We start from the raw sequence: 17,186 nt of genomic DNA, 5'->3' as shown, positions 1-17,186 counted from the left end.
GTTTTTTCCAACCGTTGTTTCAATTAAAACATAAAATGAGGACATTCCGGTGATATTGGTGCAGTTTTTAATACTGAATCCAATTCAGTTTTATTGTTGCATAATGGCTCCTTTTGCAAACCTGCTATTTTTCAAATTTGAAAAGGTTTGAATAAACAATTATGGAAAAGAGAAGAAGAAAAAGGGATAACTGAGAAAAGGAATAAAAGGGATAAGCTTCGAGAAGAAAAGGGATAACTTTTGCACGAAACTTTTTTGGCCGATACCAGCTTCAGAAAGCTACCTGTGGTAGGCTGATATTCTCTAACAGGAGATAAGTACCATTGTGTTGAATTTTATAAGTTTCTAAGACGAACTCACTTTATTTCATACAGGAAACTAATTTCTAGAAATGATGACTTTTTTTGTTACTAAGACAATGGAAAGACTATCTTGGTAAGAAAAAATCCTCAACTTTTGGAATCATACTGTTCACGTACAATATCACCTCCGAATTGGTCTGTACAATGTCGTTCACAAAAAATGTCAGTTTTGGCTTGCTCTGCATAATAACGATCTCCAGCTTTATTTATCACTTAGCATAACAAGAAAAAGGCATGGAATACTTACGGCTGTGCCCCTTTTCTCATTGCTGTTGGCTTCTTGCGTTCAAACATTGCAAATTCTGATGGATCTATTGTGCCATTAGCCTCACAAGCCAATTTCTCATCAGCCTTGACTGCTTCTAAAAGTAAGTGGTACAATAAAACAAATACACATTAAAAATGAGGAATTACATGCCCAACCGATAAATATAAACATATCTGCAAATAAAATCAGACTGAATTCAAAAGAACGGATATGAAAAAAAGGATACCAAATGAAGAACAAAAAACAAAACAAATGTTTGATTGTTTTTTCTTCTCTTGACGGCTTCTTTTGTGTTTATAACCAAAACACAATTTAAACCGAAGATAAGAAGAATCTCTTAGTCAATATAGGACAGTTAGTATAGAAGGTGTCTTACGACTGAGACTATCAAAGCTTTTACATCCATCTAAAAATATTCTCACAGGAATTCTGCCTAATCAAGAGCTGGATGAATGAAATCTATAATCACAATGACTATTGAAACAGTCTTTGTCTTTCATTTGGAAAGAAAAACGCCCATGAAGCTTCTTTCACCTTGTAGATCTGGTCTGTAGAGCAGCTATTGTGGTTAAAAAAAATGTGCTAAATATCTTCTTCAGATTGATAGCAATGACGGTGTACATTGCCGTAAAAAAAAAAAAAAAAAAAAAAAAAAAAAAAAAAAAAAAAAATTCTTCGAAAGAAGATATCCAGCTTTCAGTGGGTAACAGATTATGGACAAGTCCCTGGACTGGAGTGGATGAAACAAAACCAGAGAATAAAGGACCTTAACTGTGTACCTTTGAGCTTCTCTAACATTGAACTTCAAAGTGTGATCGGACAGTGGGATATCTGCAGCAATAATTACTAGCAGAATTGCAGTATCATTCTATATGGTTCTCTTGAGACAAAGAAAGCCTTAAATTGAATTCATAAATTTAAGAATAGCATTTATAGCTGAGTTAGGGGCAGAAAAATAAACTGAATCCAGGGAATACAGCCAACTGAGAGTCAATCAAAACCAGTATAGTTCTTCATGTCAGGTTGTAAGTGATCAACAATTTCAAAGCCATCTCCATTGCTTGGGGCTGTGTTAAAAGTACAGAACAATAGCCAGGCAGAAAGGCAGCAATTTTAGGTTTTAACTCGGGGATGCAAGAGATATTACCTCTACCTTTTTTTTATTAGAGCCATGATAATGTACTTCTAGATGGTCAGGGAAACGATTAGATTTCTACCATTTAATTTCTACGTACTTGCACATTTCGGCAACACGAACTGTCATGCGGCAAGAGGCAGAAACTGCAATAGAGTAGGCTCACCTACCAAGGTAGCAAATCAATGTTCCGCTCACCAAAACCTTGAATCTCAGAAATATACATATTCAATTTCAGACAGACTCTTATCCATTGAGAGAACAAAGACCAGAAAGTTCTCTAAGTTCACACACATATTTTGTTTGTGCCGTTCCATAATAAAAAATCGGGAAGCAAAATTTAGCAATGCACAAGACATAAAAAGAGAAGAGAAGAATTTCTACAGACAAAAAAAAATCGGAACTCCAGTAATTTTTGTTGAAAAACAAGAATAAAAAAAAATTATCCATGCAGACTCCAAAGCATTTGAAAATGCTACCATAGCAAATAATAAATTTCTCCGCTTAAAAAGTCATGCAAGGATTGACGATAAATAAAATACTTAATTACTAGTACATAAATCTTATCAGGCCTGGAAGATGCCTTACCAAGAATACTTTCAACAATCCTTATTATTGCACTTTCACTATTGGGGTCAACCACCTTGAGCTTAACACAAGGAGACCCAAGAAACTCCCAGCAATCACCAGCAGTACCCAAACGTTGAAATTCCTACTATCCCAATGTTGAAATATTATTGAGTAATTTGAATTTACGAGGAAAATCTACACCAAGGCCAATAAGTTTCTGTCTTCAAACCTATCGAACTTTAAGACAATTCTACGAGTTTAACGACTTTTACTAAAAAACAATTACTAAAAGGAATTTTAAGATATATTACCTTTCTGCTAAAAAATTGAGATTTATATCAAGGCCCAGCGATGCCCGCTGAGAAAGCGTAAACGAACGCTTACTTTTTAATAGTTTTAATATTAGGTCTGACTTTTTCACAACAATAACAAAAACTTGTCAAAACAAATCTGACATCTGCAAAACAAAGGTTTGCAAATCTGGATTGCCTATGGGCATTCCTCTGATTGTACCGTTTGGATGTTAAGCATAAAACACAAATGACTGACAAAAGACTAATGTGGTCTGTTTTTAAAACTGGATACAATTTTCTCAGCAATTCCAAAGATTGGAAGTTAGTGTTGCACTCTTCTAAGTTCACTGATTATAAGAATAATAATATTCCACAATCAGCTTGGATCCAACATCATCCTAGTATATTTTCCCTATTAATTTTACTGTACATAGCCAATATTCCCAACTGCTTGCCAAATGCCTTCCCATAAAAGTGCAGCAAAAGCCTGTCCCTCTAGTATCAGCTGATACAATTACTCATTTGATCAAGCAGCTGATGTCTTAAACTATTGATATTGACAGTATGAGTGTTTTTCATTTACAAAAGGATTGTCAGGAGCTATTAAACCATTTGCAGCGTGAACGGATCCCACTTCAGCGTCTACAGACCTTATAATCATACGAAGAAGAGAGCTACCTCTTCAAATGTGTCTTTGCTGGTCTTACAATCCTTTTTAGTCTATGTTTAATGATATAGGATTATCCATGATTACTTTGAAACCTGAATATTTATTTTTAAATGGCATGGAACTTCTATATGTGAATCTGTTGTAAGCGTCTGACATAAATCTATTTTTAATTTCAAGGATAAACTTAAAGCAGGTTAAAGAAAAATTGTTGCAAACCATGGTTCTATGAACAGCGGTGGTCACGCTAAACTGTAGGGTATTCTTTTATGATCATGTAATTTTATCCTTTTCAGGGCTACAGTCTCTCTTTAATATGCATGACGTTAAACAAAGTAAGGTTTATTATTTAAGATAATATCTTATTATATTTACCACTTGCTGTGCGAATTAGATCCCTTATGGGTCATAATGGTAAAACAGCAATTTCGTCCTTGCTACACATTTTGCAAGCAAGAACTCTAGTCCTTGGCTGGGCCCATATATGAGTCTGATACAATTTTTTTTTTATCAGTGTTACTTTTGTTGTCCTTTTTTCTTTATTCCCCCATTGACTCCACAATTTACATGTGTTGTACATTGGGTTAAAAATAAAACTTTGATCATTTTTATTATTTTTGATAGGGAAAAGCTATAAATAATCATATAATCAATGGCCTTCTGAAGCATACATTGAAAAATAAAAGCCTTAAATATAAAAGTTCAAATCTCATGTAGGCACAACATATATGTTTTTTTTTGTATGTTATATATCCTATAGTTTATATGTTCTAAATTTTATAAAGTCTTTTTTAAAATTATAGGTTTTCAGAAAAGCTGCAAAAATAGAGCACAAAACTTTGAAATAGCTCTCTTCTTTGGAGTCGAAAGAATATATTTTTTGCAGCTTGATTTCATTATTTATGTGCGAACTGTTTCTAAAAACTGTAAGCCAACAAAGATGCGCTAATGTCTAGTTGGGAAAATATCTTCCCAATAAGTTCCAACTTTATCCAGAATTTCCAGCTAAGTAGAATTCCTTTTACCTTGAACTTTTTTGGCAGGTTTTTTCTTTTGACTATCACCATCACTTTTCTTCTCCATTATTGAAGCAACTGTTTTCTTTGACTTAGCAGACTCTTCAAAACTCCTCATACGTTTTGCCTTGGCTGACTCGTTTCTCTCCCACTCCATTGTTTCAAAGCTCTTGAAAAGTTAGCCTCAAAATCAAAAGCCTGAAAATGAAGCAATTCATAAAAATACAGGCAAAGGTCCAGCTAAATTGTACCCTATTAGTTAGTACTCGTTTTCCTCGACTTTTTCTATGCCATAAAAATGATTCAATTAGGTACTATAAGCAAATTTTAAGTCACCAGTCTTATTCTTTTCTGAGATCTGGCACATTACTAACTGTAGCTACAAAAGGCTAAACTACTAAGAAAATACTAATTTCTTCTTTCTTTAGGTTTACAGGGCTGTTTGGATTTGTCAATTTAATCTTTTCCTTGTTTTCTCATTAAGGGAAGTTACCAAGGGGTGTTTGGCTGCTTTCCAAAATTAAACTTCTGAGAAAATAAGGATTTAATCATGTAGACATTTGAGTGTTACTGAATGTATTTCAAGCCCAAGGCTTCTGGATAAAACTTGAAGCAAGAAGTATGGAAAACGAGTGGAAACTCACAATAATGTTAGAAAAGATCATTACCACCATCTAGTATTGGGTGTCTTCATTTGACCCTAAATTGCGAAATATTTGTCTTTTTAGTTAGGGTAGTTTATATTGCAGGAGAGGATAAAGAAGGCTGAAGGTTGCAACAAGTTCAACATTTTTCAGGATATTCTTTGTTCCTTCAGAGAAAGAGTGCCATTAATAGTCAAAATTCCAAAAAAAGCGTAGATAAAATGTTCATTGTAGGGAATACAAAGCCCTACCTTTTATACAATTGTCTTTATGGTACATGATAAGTAATACAGTCAACAAAATTGAATGAAGAAACTGTTTCAAGTTATAGAAAAGCCAGCAATGTAATTTTTCAGAATGTGAACTGAATTAAGGGAATACTTACTGTATACCTAAAAAGTAATCCTGTAATGGGGCAGTAGGATTGATCCATGCATGGTAATAGAGAACCTAGAGCTTACAGCTGCAGCACAGAATACAGCTGCAGCACACCACTGCAGGGAATGGAATTTGATTCTGGTGATGAGATTATGTAAACCTGTCTCCAAAACTGTAGAAACAAGAAGATACCAAATAAATTATAGCCCTAATTTTTTGTTTGAACATTTATCTCAGGTAAAAAAGCAATGTCCGAATAATTAAAATAAAGTCTCTTGTCAAAAATGTGTAAGTTAAATAGGTGTCGCTTTAACACTTGACCAGTAAAGAAATGAAGTGATTTAAACCAGAAAGTATCTTTAAGGGGTGGGGTTGAGCATCTGATGCACTCAGTCTTTAATTTATATTCTTGGACCAAAAAGAACTAAAAAATACCTACAGAGAATAACTAGTTCATAAAAGAATTTAAAGCACCATGCTGCAGTGGCACATCCAGTGGGATACTGGAGATGCCCCCCCCTGGATTAGCTGCAGTTTAATTTTGGATAGTGTTCACTTACATTTATAGACATCAGATCATCAGGTTACCATATTTTATAGTTTCTAATGTATATACAGGCCAATTTAAATTTTCAGCTAGAAAGCAGAAATTTTGTAGCCCATTGTATAGATATCCACATCTATGCATCATAAATACTCTTCCTTTCACAACAATATTTTATCATTCCCTTTTTTTTTTAGTTTGTCTGAAGTGATTACGATTAGAGACAGGACTATACACCTTTCAAATGCAACATTCAACACATCAACTTTCTACTTTTTAAACTTTAGTTGGTTTTTATCTTCAATTGCTAGATAGATTCTATTGGTATGTTCACTTAACAAAACAATACAACATGAAAAAAAAATTCGAATAGTTGAAAACTACATAATATATTTAGAAAGTAGTTTGACTATGTATACAAAAAGTAAACACACAGGGGAAAACAAAAAATTTTAGGCATCTTTTCTCTTTAAATCTTTTCTGCATTATAATTAAAAACCAACAATAAATCTTTAATTCCTAAATACTCTATTTTATACACTTAACTGATCTGGTATTTCAAGAGCTTAAATACCAGGTTTTGCTTACCCCAAAAAAATTCTTATCCATAAGTGCATCTTTATATTTGTCTCTGAACTCCAGATGTACATCATCCAAAAGCTTGTCTACATACATTAATTTTAAGATTTTTTGAAACCCTGCCATAAAAACTAGATCAAATTCATTGTCCAAGCGGAGCTTCATCTGGGTATCATCATTCACAAACGACAAACTGCCAATACGTCCCTGGAAGAAAAATGAAGTTAACCTTTTTCTGATCAAGCAGGTTGACATATAACAAGTTGAATATAACAGACTTATCTTCATTACATCATAGGCAGCACAATCGCGATACCTCAGTAAAAACCGATGTTGGCACAATGTATTATTTTTTTTTTCATACCAGGGCACTTTGTATCGAAGCAGTTGTCGTAGAAACTTGAAAAAGGTCTCGTTTAATTGGAAATCGTAATGGCTTGTCCCTTTTTTAATAGTGAAAAGTGATTCAAATGAAATCACCACCTCTTCCACGCCCACCATTTCCCCAAACACATCTAATCAAAATTTTGAGATAGCCATTTTGTTTGGCGTAGATGATTTCCAGATAGAAATTATATTTTTGAGGAGGACACTCCCCTAGAGCCCTCAGGTAAAGGGTTGTAAGTTATGCCCTGGGGGCATATAAGGTTTTTATAGACATTAGTGTTGTAGAAACTTCAAACAAGGCTCATTTGATTGGAAATTGAAAGGAGTATAGCCCTTTTAAATAGTCAGGAGTAATTGGAGATTAACTAACCCCCCTCTCACGCCCATCTTTTCCCAAAACACATCCAATCAAAATTTTGAGATAGTCATTATGTTCAACGTGGTTGAAAGCTCTGGAAACTAGGTCTTTGAGGATGACAACACCCCAACAGCACTCAGGGGAAGGGTTCTAAGTTATGCCCAGGGGGCAAATAAGGTTTTCATAGAAAGCGTTGTCGTAGAAACTTGAAAAAGGGCTCATCTGATTGGAAATTGAAACGGCTACTGCCCTTTTTAATAGTTGAAAGTGATTGGAAAGCAACTAACACCCCTTCCCCGCCCACCATTTATCCAAACGCATCCAATCAAAATTTTTAGATATCCATTTTGTTCGAAGTAGTTGAAAGGTCCGGAAATTATATCTAAGAGGATGACACTCACCTCACAGTCCTCAGGGTAAGGGTTGCAAGTTATGCCCTGGGGGCATATAAGGGTATTTATTGAAAGCTTTGTTGTAGATACTTGAAAAAGGACTCATTTGATTGGAAATTCAAAGTGCTAGCGCCATTTTTAATAGTCGAAATTGATTTGAGGGCAACTAACCCCCCTCTCACGCCCACCTTTTCCTCAAACACATCCAATCAAAATTTTTAGACAGCCATTTTGTTCAAAGTAGTTAAAAGTTTTAGAAATTAGGTCTTTCAGGATGATAACCCCCTCAGAGCCCCCGTGGCAATGGTAGTAAGTTATTTCCTGAGGGCATCGAAGGTTTATATATGTAGTGATATTTAAGAAACTTCAGAAAGCGCTCATTTAATAGAATATTAGAACAGCCTGTGCCCTTCTTAATAGTCGAAAGTGATTGGAGGATAATTAACACCCCTCTTACACCCACCATATCCCCAAACACATCCAATCAAAATTTTGAGATAGTCATTTTGTTCGACAGAGTTAAAAAGTCTGGAAATTATGTTTTTGAGGATGGCACTCTCCCTACAGCCCTCACGGCAAGGGTTGTAGGTTATGTCATGGGGGCATATAAGGTTTTTTTATAGAAAGCGTTGTCATAGAAGCTTCAAAAAGGAATCATCCGATTGAAAATTGAAATGGCTAGTGCCCTTTTTCATAGTCGAAAGTGAACGGATGAAAAGTAACCCCCCTCTCACACCTACCATTTCCCCAAACACATCCAATCAAAATTTTGAGATGACCATTTTGTTCAACGTAGTTCAAAGGTCTAGAAATTATGTCTTTGAGGATGACAACCCCCTCACAGCCCTCAGGTCAAGGGTTGTAAATTATGCGTCGCGACATATAAGGTTTTTATAGAAAGCGTTGTCGTAGAAACTTCAAAATGGCTCATTCGGTTGGAAAGTGAAAGGTTTAGTGCCCTTTTTAATAGTCGGAAGTGATTGGAGTGCAACTAACCTGCCTCTCACTCCCACGACTTCCCCAAACACATCCAATCAAAATTTTGAGATAGTGATTTTCTTCAACGTAGTTGAAAGTTCTGGAAATTAGGTCTTTGAGGATGACAATTTCCCCCTCCCATCCCTCAGGCCAAGGGTTGTAAATTATGCCCTGGGGGCTTATCCGGAAATTATTTTTATTTAAAGCGTTGTCGTGCAAACTTCAAAAGGGCTTATTTGATAGGAAATTGAAAAGACTAGTGCCTTTTTTAATAGTTGAAAGTGATTAGAGACCAACTAACGCCCCTCTCACGCTCACCATTTCCCCAAACACATCAAATCAAAATTTTGATATAGCCATTTTGTCCAACGTAGTTTTAATTTCCGGAACCTAAGTCGTTGATGATGACAATCTCCTCACAGTCCTAGAGTAGTTGTAGTAATCTATGCCCTGAGGAGATATAAGGTGTGAACGCAAATTGTTGTCGTAGAAACTCAAAAAGGGTTTCTTCTATTGGAGATTAAAATGGATAATACTTATATGCATATTCGAAAATGATTGGAAGGCTTCACAAAAGATTGATGTGGGTACAATGTATTATTTTTTCTTTTTTTTTTTGTTTAAACCAGGGCACTAGTTTAAACAACAAAACAGGGCACGAGCAGAAATTACAATAAATAACACAGTCAAACCCAAAACAAGCAGAAATTAACATGAGTAGGGCTCAAAACCCCTATGCCTTCCCAAAGCCAGAACATAACTTGCACTTTACTGACAAAAAATACAAATGAATGTGCATTGTCAGTTTAATATACATATACTGATATTTAGTAATCAAAATGTTAATATTATTTGATTTATTAAAGTTATAAAACCGAAATCATTTATATTTTTTCAGTAAAGTGCAAATTATATTCTGGCCTTGGGAAGGGATAAGCGTTTTGAGCCCTACTCATGTTAATTTCTGTTCGTTTTGAGTTTGACTCGGTTATTTATTGTAATTTCTGTTCGTTTTGGGTTTCATTTATTTATCGATGCTGATTTGTGGTAGTTTCACGCTTGGTAGATTATTTGACTTTATTTTTGCTCATTTTTGGTTTAATGGAGTTCTTTACTTTTCTTTGAAAAACTAATTTTGTGGAAAAAGTTTTTTTTTTAAATAATCACACAAAAACGTGCCCTTGTTCTACTCAATCAACTTGTGTCTTTTTTCTCTTTAAGTTATTCATAGAAGCAATGGATGACATCATTTTACTCAAATTAAGTTTATAGCCAGCACATCATACTGAAAATAACATACAGTTGATTTGAAATATTACTAATTTTAGCAATAAGCAAAGTACAGAAAAACATATGAATGCCAAGTTTGTTTTTTAAATAGAAATTTATTTGATTATACTGTTTATCAAAGGATTGTAGGGGGGGGGGCAGGTTCAATACATGGTAGAACAATGACAGAAATACAGAACAATGACAGAAATAGAGTGATGATGGTGATGATGTATTGGCCATGAGGCTAAATTTTTAATAATACAAAATCACTGCTTTTTTGGTGTGACCAAGTATTCTATTTATATATAAAATTATACCAATGTGTTCAGAAAAGTCTTATCTATCATAAGAATTTGACTGAAAAACAAAATATTTATCCATTGCCCGGATATAGGGTACCTCATTTGCCATTGTGTCCTGTCATCTATTAAACTAGACTTTATTCTAACTGGATAGTTATTCTAACTATTCTAAATGAATAGATAGCGCTGTGGAAAGCTCTTTTCTTCAACAGATGATTCATAGTGCCATCATAATCATCATTGTTTACACAAACAATTAGCAACAAAAAAATATCAACAATTAGCCTATACTTGATAGCCTACCAAATTGAGTAATAAACCAATTTGAGTAAATAAGAGAAGTATTTTTCTTTTTTTGTTGTTGGTTATAGTTGATTTTAGAAGAGATCTTCTTTCAGGTAGTAGCCTAGCTTTGATAGGCCTAGCATACATAGCCTGAACCTGTTTGGTTTGTTCCCTGACTAAGTTGATATGATTTCAACTCAACAGCAACAGGTTGGGTGAAATTTAAAAAAAAAAAAAAAAAAAAAAAAAAAAAAAAAAAAAAAAAAGCCCAATTTATTTGTTAAAGACATTTTCCTACATATTCTGTGATATCCTGATATTGAGTGAAGTTGATTTAAGCATTCTCCCAGTATTATTAAGTTTTTAAGTGATAAACTTTGAGAAAAAAGTTGCAAGTGATTGTTAACTCACCACTAAATATTCTCAGACTCTGTTTTCTGAATATATATGAAGAATATGTATAGCCAGGAGTGAAATTTCCTCAAGAAATTCAGCAGTGACGTCAGAACACCATTCCAGCTGGAAAAAATTCAGCCAATCACATTGGGACAAGTCTGAATCTTCTATTCCTTTTTTTACTTTTGCTGCAAGCTGCATTTTCTTTCCCTTTCAGTGATTGTAAACAAAAATAATAACAAAGTCACACCCAGTGAATTTGAACCTGATGCGATAAAGAGTTATTTGTCCAAGAGAATTGATAAATTTTCGCTATTTATCCCGAACCAGAAATGGTGAGCAAACGGATACGTGTTAGCCCGGTGAAGGGTACGGACAAGTGTGCAGCCTGTGAAGACAATTTGAACGAAGGTTCTAAAGCTATGAACTGTGATGATTGTGAGCGATGGCTGGGTGCAGAATGCCTTGATCTTTCGGAACCAGAATATATTTTATTAACGAAGATGACTCGCCGCATGGGCTGTGAGTGGAAATGTCCCATGTGCAAAGGCAACCCAAAAGGCAGTGTTAATGCCTCAGAAATAGCAAAAATTACGGACAGTAGCATAAAAAGGTCACCAGGTGGTCTTGATGACACGATAAAGAACCTGGATGTGAAAATCAAAGAAGCAGTTAAAGACTCCTTTTTGAGCTTGAAAGATGAACTGAAAGCTGAAATAGACACTGAGTTCACAGGCCTTGAAGATAGAGTACACTCCCTGGAGCAGCACTCGGGAGCTGCCACAGACCAAAAAGTGTTGAAAGACCTTGTGACTGCTGAAACAACTGCTCTAAAGGAAGCCCTAAACGAACAATTTCAAAGCAGGGTGAAGGCGCTAATCTTCGAAGACCGCGACAGACAGAAGAGAAGATTGAATATAGTGGTCTTTGGAGTTGCTACTCAAACCGATGATGCCCAGTTTGTCCGCGAGCACCTAGCTAACGAATACGGCTTACCTGGTGCCCTATGTCAAAAGTCCGCCGCCTAGTGAATCCCACTGTCTCCGTAACCCAAAATCCACTACGCCCACCCCCAATCATGTTCGCTGTCCCCGACTTCAAGATTAAGAAGCTGATTCTCCAGAAATCGTTTGAGAAAAAAGGGGCAGTTCAGTTCAGAAATGATGGATCGAAAACAGACCGTGACAAAAGGCAGAAGTTATATGAAGAACTATACAGAAGGTGAATCAAATATTGTGATTAAAGGCAACAAGATTGTCCCAAAAAACTTCCAGCAGCCTCCAGCTGCGCTGGGGTTGCAGGCGATGGAGATCTAGGAGTTGATGCCTGTCAAAACAATGTAAATAGTACTGTACATAGAGACTTTAGTTTGAATGATTCAAACGCAAGCACCACATTCGAGACCAATAATGATGAATCGTTTGCAAGTGTATTATCAAGTACTCATAGCGGAGAACCTTTGGATAGTTCCACTTTCGAATCTTGCGAGTCGGAATTTAGTGATATTGGTGATGCCCATATTGAAAATGAAGACGGACTATTAATGCTTTACAGTAACGTGGATTGCATCACCACAAAAATTGATGAAATAAAAGCTGTAGTTTCAGCAAGACCTGAAGTGAGTGTGTTTGCCTTCACTGAAGTTAAACCAAAGTATACTTTGGTGCCACTGACTGATATGCAAATCCAGATCACCGGATTCAGAATAATCTCAAACCTGTCGAAACCAGAAGGAAGAGGAATTGTCCTGTACGTCAAATCATCACTGAAGGTAGGAGACCTTAATCTTGGTTCTCAGTATGAGCCGTGGGTGGAGCAGGTCTGGATAAAAATTGAGCTAAAGGGTCACCCCTTAATAATAGGTTGTATTTATAGAAGCCCAAGCTCTCCCTGTCAGAAAAGTTCTCACCTCGCGATTGCAAATTCTATAAGTTTGGTGATGAGTCGTCATTGCCATAATATTGTAATTTTTGGAGACTTCAACCTGCCTCAGATCCAATGGATTAGTGGTTATGCCGCTACAAGAGATAACGATGACCAGATTAGCACACTCCTCGAATGCCTACAAGAACATTCATTGTATCAGACAATCGATTTCCCGACTAGGTACTGAGAGGGCCAGGAATCATCTCTCCTGGATCTCCTATTTGTCAAAGATGAGGAGGCAATCCAAAGTACAGACCCAGAGCCACTTTTTTGCACAAGCGACCATATAGTCATAGCTTGTTGACTAAAGTTGTACCCACAGACAAACGATTTTAGAAAACCTGTGTATACAAATTATAACAAGATCAGGCAAGATTTAGCTAACCAAGATTGGTATTTTGTCGAAAAGAACAATGTAGAGGGAGCTTGGTTTGAGATGAAAAGGGTCCTCAGTGAGACAATCGCAAAACACACGACAACCACTTGGAAACGAAGACCAAGAACGCTCCCTTTCATCACACGAGAAATCAAGCTAGCAGTCCGGAAGAAAAAGAAGTTCTGGAGTTCGACGTCCCAACGCAGGCTAATCATGACAAATTCAAACAAATACGAAAAAAAGTCCGCTACCTTACAAGAGAAGTTACTAGCAAGTATGAGGAGTCTTTAGCTTCAGCGTCAAAAACAAATCCGAAGAAATTTTGGAAATATGTCTCAACTCAAAAGTCTGGAAGACATTCAGTAACCAAACTCTCAGTTAATGGGAATACCTTAAGCAGCCCTGGAGATATAGCTGAAGCTCTGAACCAGCTGTTCAATTCAGTTTTTACACCTTCAGATAATGCCCCCTTACCACAGATGCTAGAATAGGATATTCACAAACTGATGCAAATTATTACTGTCGGCACTTTGGATGTTGAATCACGGCTCAAAAGATTGAACCCAAATAAGTCAGTTTGCCCTGATGGGGTTCACCCTCGAACTTTGAAAGAGGCCCATGCGGAGCTTGCCCTCCCCCTAGCAAAAGTGTTCCAGAAGTCCCTTGACACGAAACAAGTCCCTCAAGATTGGAGAAATGCAAATATTACACCTGTTCACAAGGGTGTAAGCAGGAACTGTGCTGCCAATTACCGACCAATTAGCATCACCTCGACAATCAGTAAAATCCTAAAAGGAATTGTAAATACCGCTGTTATGAAACACCTGATTCACAACAAACTACTTACCAATAGCCAACATGAATTCAGATCCGGACGCTTGATCGAGACAAATCTTATTGATGCATATGAATGTGTCACCAAACTGCTAGACCAGGGTATCCCTGCTGATATGATTTTATTAGACTTTGCAAAGGCTTTTGACAAAGTTTGCCATCGTCGTTTGAAGGCTAAACTTTTAGCTACCGGGATACATGTGGAGGTTGTTGAATGGGTGATGCAGTTCTTCTCAGGAAGAAAGCAGAGAGTTAGAGTGTTTGGGGATAACGGGCAAGAGTTTTTCTCAGAAGTTGCTGGAGTTGATAGTGGCGTTCCCCAGGGAATGATCATGGGCCCAACACTGTTCAATTTTTACATTAATGATGATCCATTGGCTGTAAGAAATAAGATAAGCCTCTATGCTGATGAATCAAAGTTTATTGGGCCCTCGGAGTTGACAGCAACTAAAACCACCATACAGGAATACGTGGATGCACTTTTCCTGTGGGCCCCTCAATGGAAGCTTGAGTTTAACATCCAGAAGTGCAAGGCGGTATATTTCGGGAAAAAGAATGAGAAGTGGCAGTACCATATGAGTGGGGGGGATGGCTCTAGACAATCGATTGGTTCCTCGGTAGCTGAAAGAGATTTGGGAATAGTCGTCGATGAAAAATTAAAATTCAACAAACACAAACAAACAGCGGTTGCCAAAGCATCTCAGACCCTCAGAATAATTAAGCGTACAGTACGTAGCAGATCATCTAAAGTCCTGACGAAGCTGTACAAGGGTCTCGTGCGACCATTGCTGGAGTTTGGGATGTGTGTTGTCACGCCTCTGAATAAGAGTGACCAACAGAAAATAGAGTCTGTTCAAAGGCGCGCAACCAAAGCTGTTGATGGATGCAAGAACCTTGACTATCCATCTCGCTTGAACAAACTACAGCTTCCAACACTCGTCTACAGACGGCGGAGGGGCGATGTCATTATGGCTTACAAGCTACTGCATGCCGATTCCTCTTCTCAGAGTCCTTTCCAACTTGAAAAATCATTCAGGACAAGAGGGCATAGTAAGAAGCTGCTCAGGAAGAGAGCTCACAGCAGACTCCGCAACCACTACTTCTCCAATAGAGTGGTGGGCCTCTGGAACAGTATTTCCAATGCAGCTGTCACTGCTCCCTCTGTCAATGCATTCAAGATTGCCATTGATAAGAATTGATCCGCCAAACCATGGCAAACAGCGTGGGACGCCGCCGAACCAGTGGCTCCCCATCGTCACTGACCAGCGACTCTACTGGATCTTTCCTTATTTCGCTGGACAATGCGATTTAAGGTAAATATCTCCTTCACCATTTTTCATGGAGATGACAAGGAAAATTCTAAATAGATATTCATAATAGAAGAAACAGTAGTCAAAATTAGTATAGCCAATTGAGGACAAACACATATTGTTTTATCTTCATAAAAAAAAATCAATACTAATTGCCTTAAAAGGAGACATAGAACATTGCCATGTGGGTGCTAGGAAACCTTTTTGGATAGAGTCAAAGAGTGGTCTTGAAGGCCATTGATCTGGGACTTATATATGGGAGGCATGATACATTCTTGTCTGCCTCATTTACTGTAGTGCAATCTTAAATTCCAAGATGGCCTGGAATGAAATTAAATTTTAGAGCGAAGTCATTTAGTTAGAGTCTATTTAAGAGGCAGCATTTCAACATTTCAAAGGAGGCTAAGAAGAAGAATTAGGTGTTACGAACGCCAGACACATTGGCGAATTCAGTAAATTCTGCTTTATCAGACTTGGACACACTAAAATCCAATATCCGGAATGATATTGAAAAAGAAGTTTGTAAAAAAGTTGGAATGTCAAATAGTTCGGATATGGTTGACTCTATCATTTCTCAGATTCACGACTCTATACTCGTTCAGTATTTGACCAAGTTTGATGAGATTGAAAAAAAAAACAACAGGCTCTCCAAAACGCAAACCCAGCCCTAGAAAATAGGATTGAACAGCTTGAAACCCGTCTTGATGATATGGAGCAGGAAAAACGACTAAATCAGCTCGTATTTCATGGTGTTGACCAAAGTGGGGGTCTTTCCATCTCTGAGTGTGTATTGAATGTGATTACGGATAAAGTACGCCTGTCCTGTTTGGCATCCTGGCATTTCCATTGAATTGTCAGACAGAATAGAGGCAGTCCAAAAAAGTTGCCTAAGAATTATTTTCAATGAGGGTAAAGAACCTTATATTTCCCTTCTTAGGAGAGCTAATCTTTTCACCCTTAGTGAAAGGAGAGCAAAAATTACCTTGCGTTTTGCTAACAATGCCCTCCATAACCCTCGAACTGCTCCCCTTTTCCCCGGTCAATAATCACCCCTTCGACCCCGCCTCCCGCGTTCTGTGTCAACAAAAATCCCCCTTCTCGCCCCAATAAGAGTTTGCACTGAAAGATATAGAAGAACTTTTATCCCTTGCATAGTTGACATTTTCAACCACTGAATCTCCGCTGCCTCCCCCCCCTCACTCACTCTTTACCAGATAGTTATTAATTTTAATGCCCATTTACAAATCTGGGGGTATTTTATTTTTTTGTTTTATTAATCAACTAAATTATTTTTTTTTTATAATTTCGATTTTTCCCCTTTTTATTTTTACGAGTTTTTTTTTTGGGGGGGGGGGCATTTTTGCTGACTTGACATTGACCTTCTAATTTTATGAGTTTACTTTGTACTTTGTTTTTGTTTTTAACGTTTTTACGTATTTGACATTGACTCTTTTATAATTTTCTGTTGTTGTTTGATTGTTTGTTTTTGTTGTTCTTTTTTCGCTGTATTTGATGCTAAAGTGCGAATTCGGCCCTTTTGGGCTTGTGATAGCCATTTTTAAGCAATAAATCTTATCTTATCTTATAAAATGCAAATTTCTGATTTTTCTTTGACTGCAATAGTTTCTGTATTTAAATTTCGAGCAAATTATACTGATTCGGACATCATTGTAAATGCAAAAAAGCGCCTTACGCCAGTGTTGGTTGCGTTCAAGTCTGCTGAAACTGCAAAAAAGGGTTTGCATGTAAGTCAAAGCTTGATCAGTTGGGAATTTTTGTTACCAAGTTTCTAACATCAAAACAGAAGCAGATCCTTGACTTGGCCAAGAGTAAGCTCGGAAACAGAAATGTTTGGTCAAACAACAGGACGATTTTTGGAAAACTCAGTTGGAGAGATCCGTAAAATTTGAGCTA

The 17,186-nt window shown here is 36.8% G+C and overlaps 1 pseudogene across 1 annotated transcript in view; it reads right to left on the bottom strand.

Moving 5' to 3' along the window:
• The window catches only part of LOC148956811 (signal recognition particle receptor subunit alpha-like), an 86,171-nt pseudogene that overhangs the window by 43,252 nt on the left and 25,733 nt on the right, over positions 1–17,186 (bottom strand). The window contains exons 3-5 of the transcript XR_016141986.1: positions 6,466–6,663; positions 4,321–4,509; positions 610–724 (exon numbers count right to left, since the gene is read on the bottom strand). The product of XR_016141986.1 is annotated as a signal recognition particle receptor subunit alpha-like (transcript). The remainder of the gene's footprint in view (positions 1–609; positions 725–4,320; positions 4,510–6,465; positions 6,664–17,186) is intronic.

The sequence above is a fragment of the Artemia sp. Qi Xiang Cuo genome, chromosome 1 (assembly GCF_049724085.1).
Source record: "Artemia sp. Qi Xiang Cuo chromosome 1, ASM4972408v1, whole genome shotgun sequence".
Lineage (NCBI taxonomy): Eukaryota > Metazoa > Arthropoda > Branchiopoda > Anostraca > Artemiidae > Artemia > Artemia sp. Qi Xiang Cuo.
The sequence above is the reverse complement of the archived record's forward strand: the minus strand, read 5'-3'. Positions and strand labels throughout refer to the sequence as shown.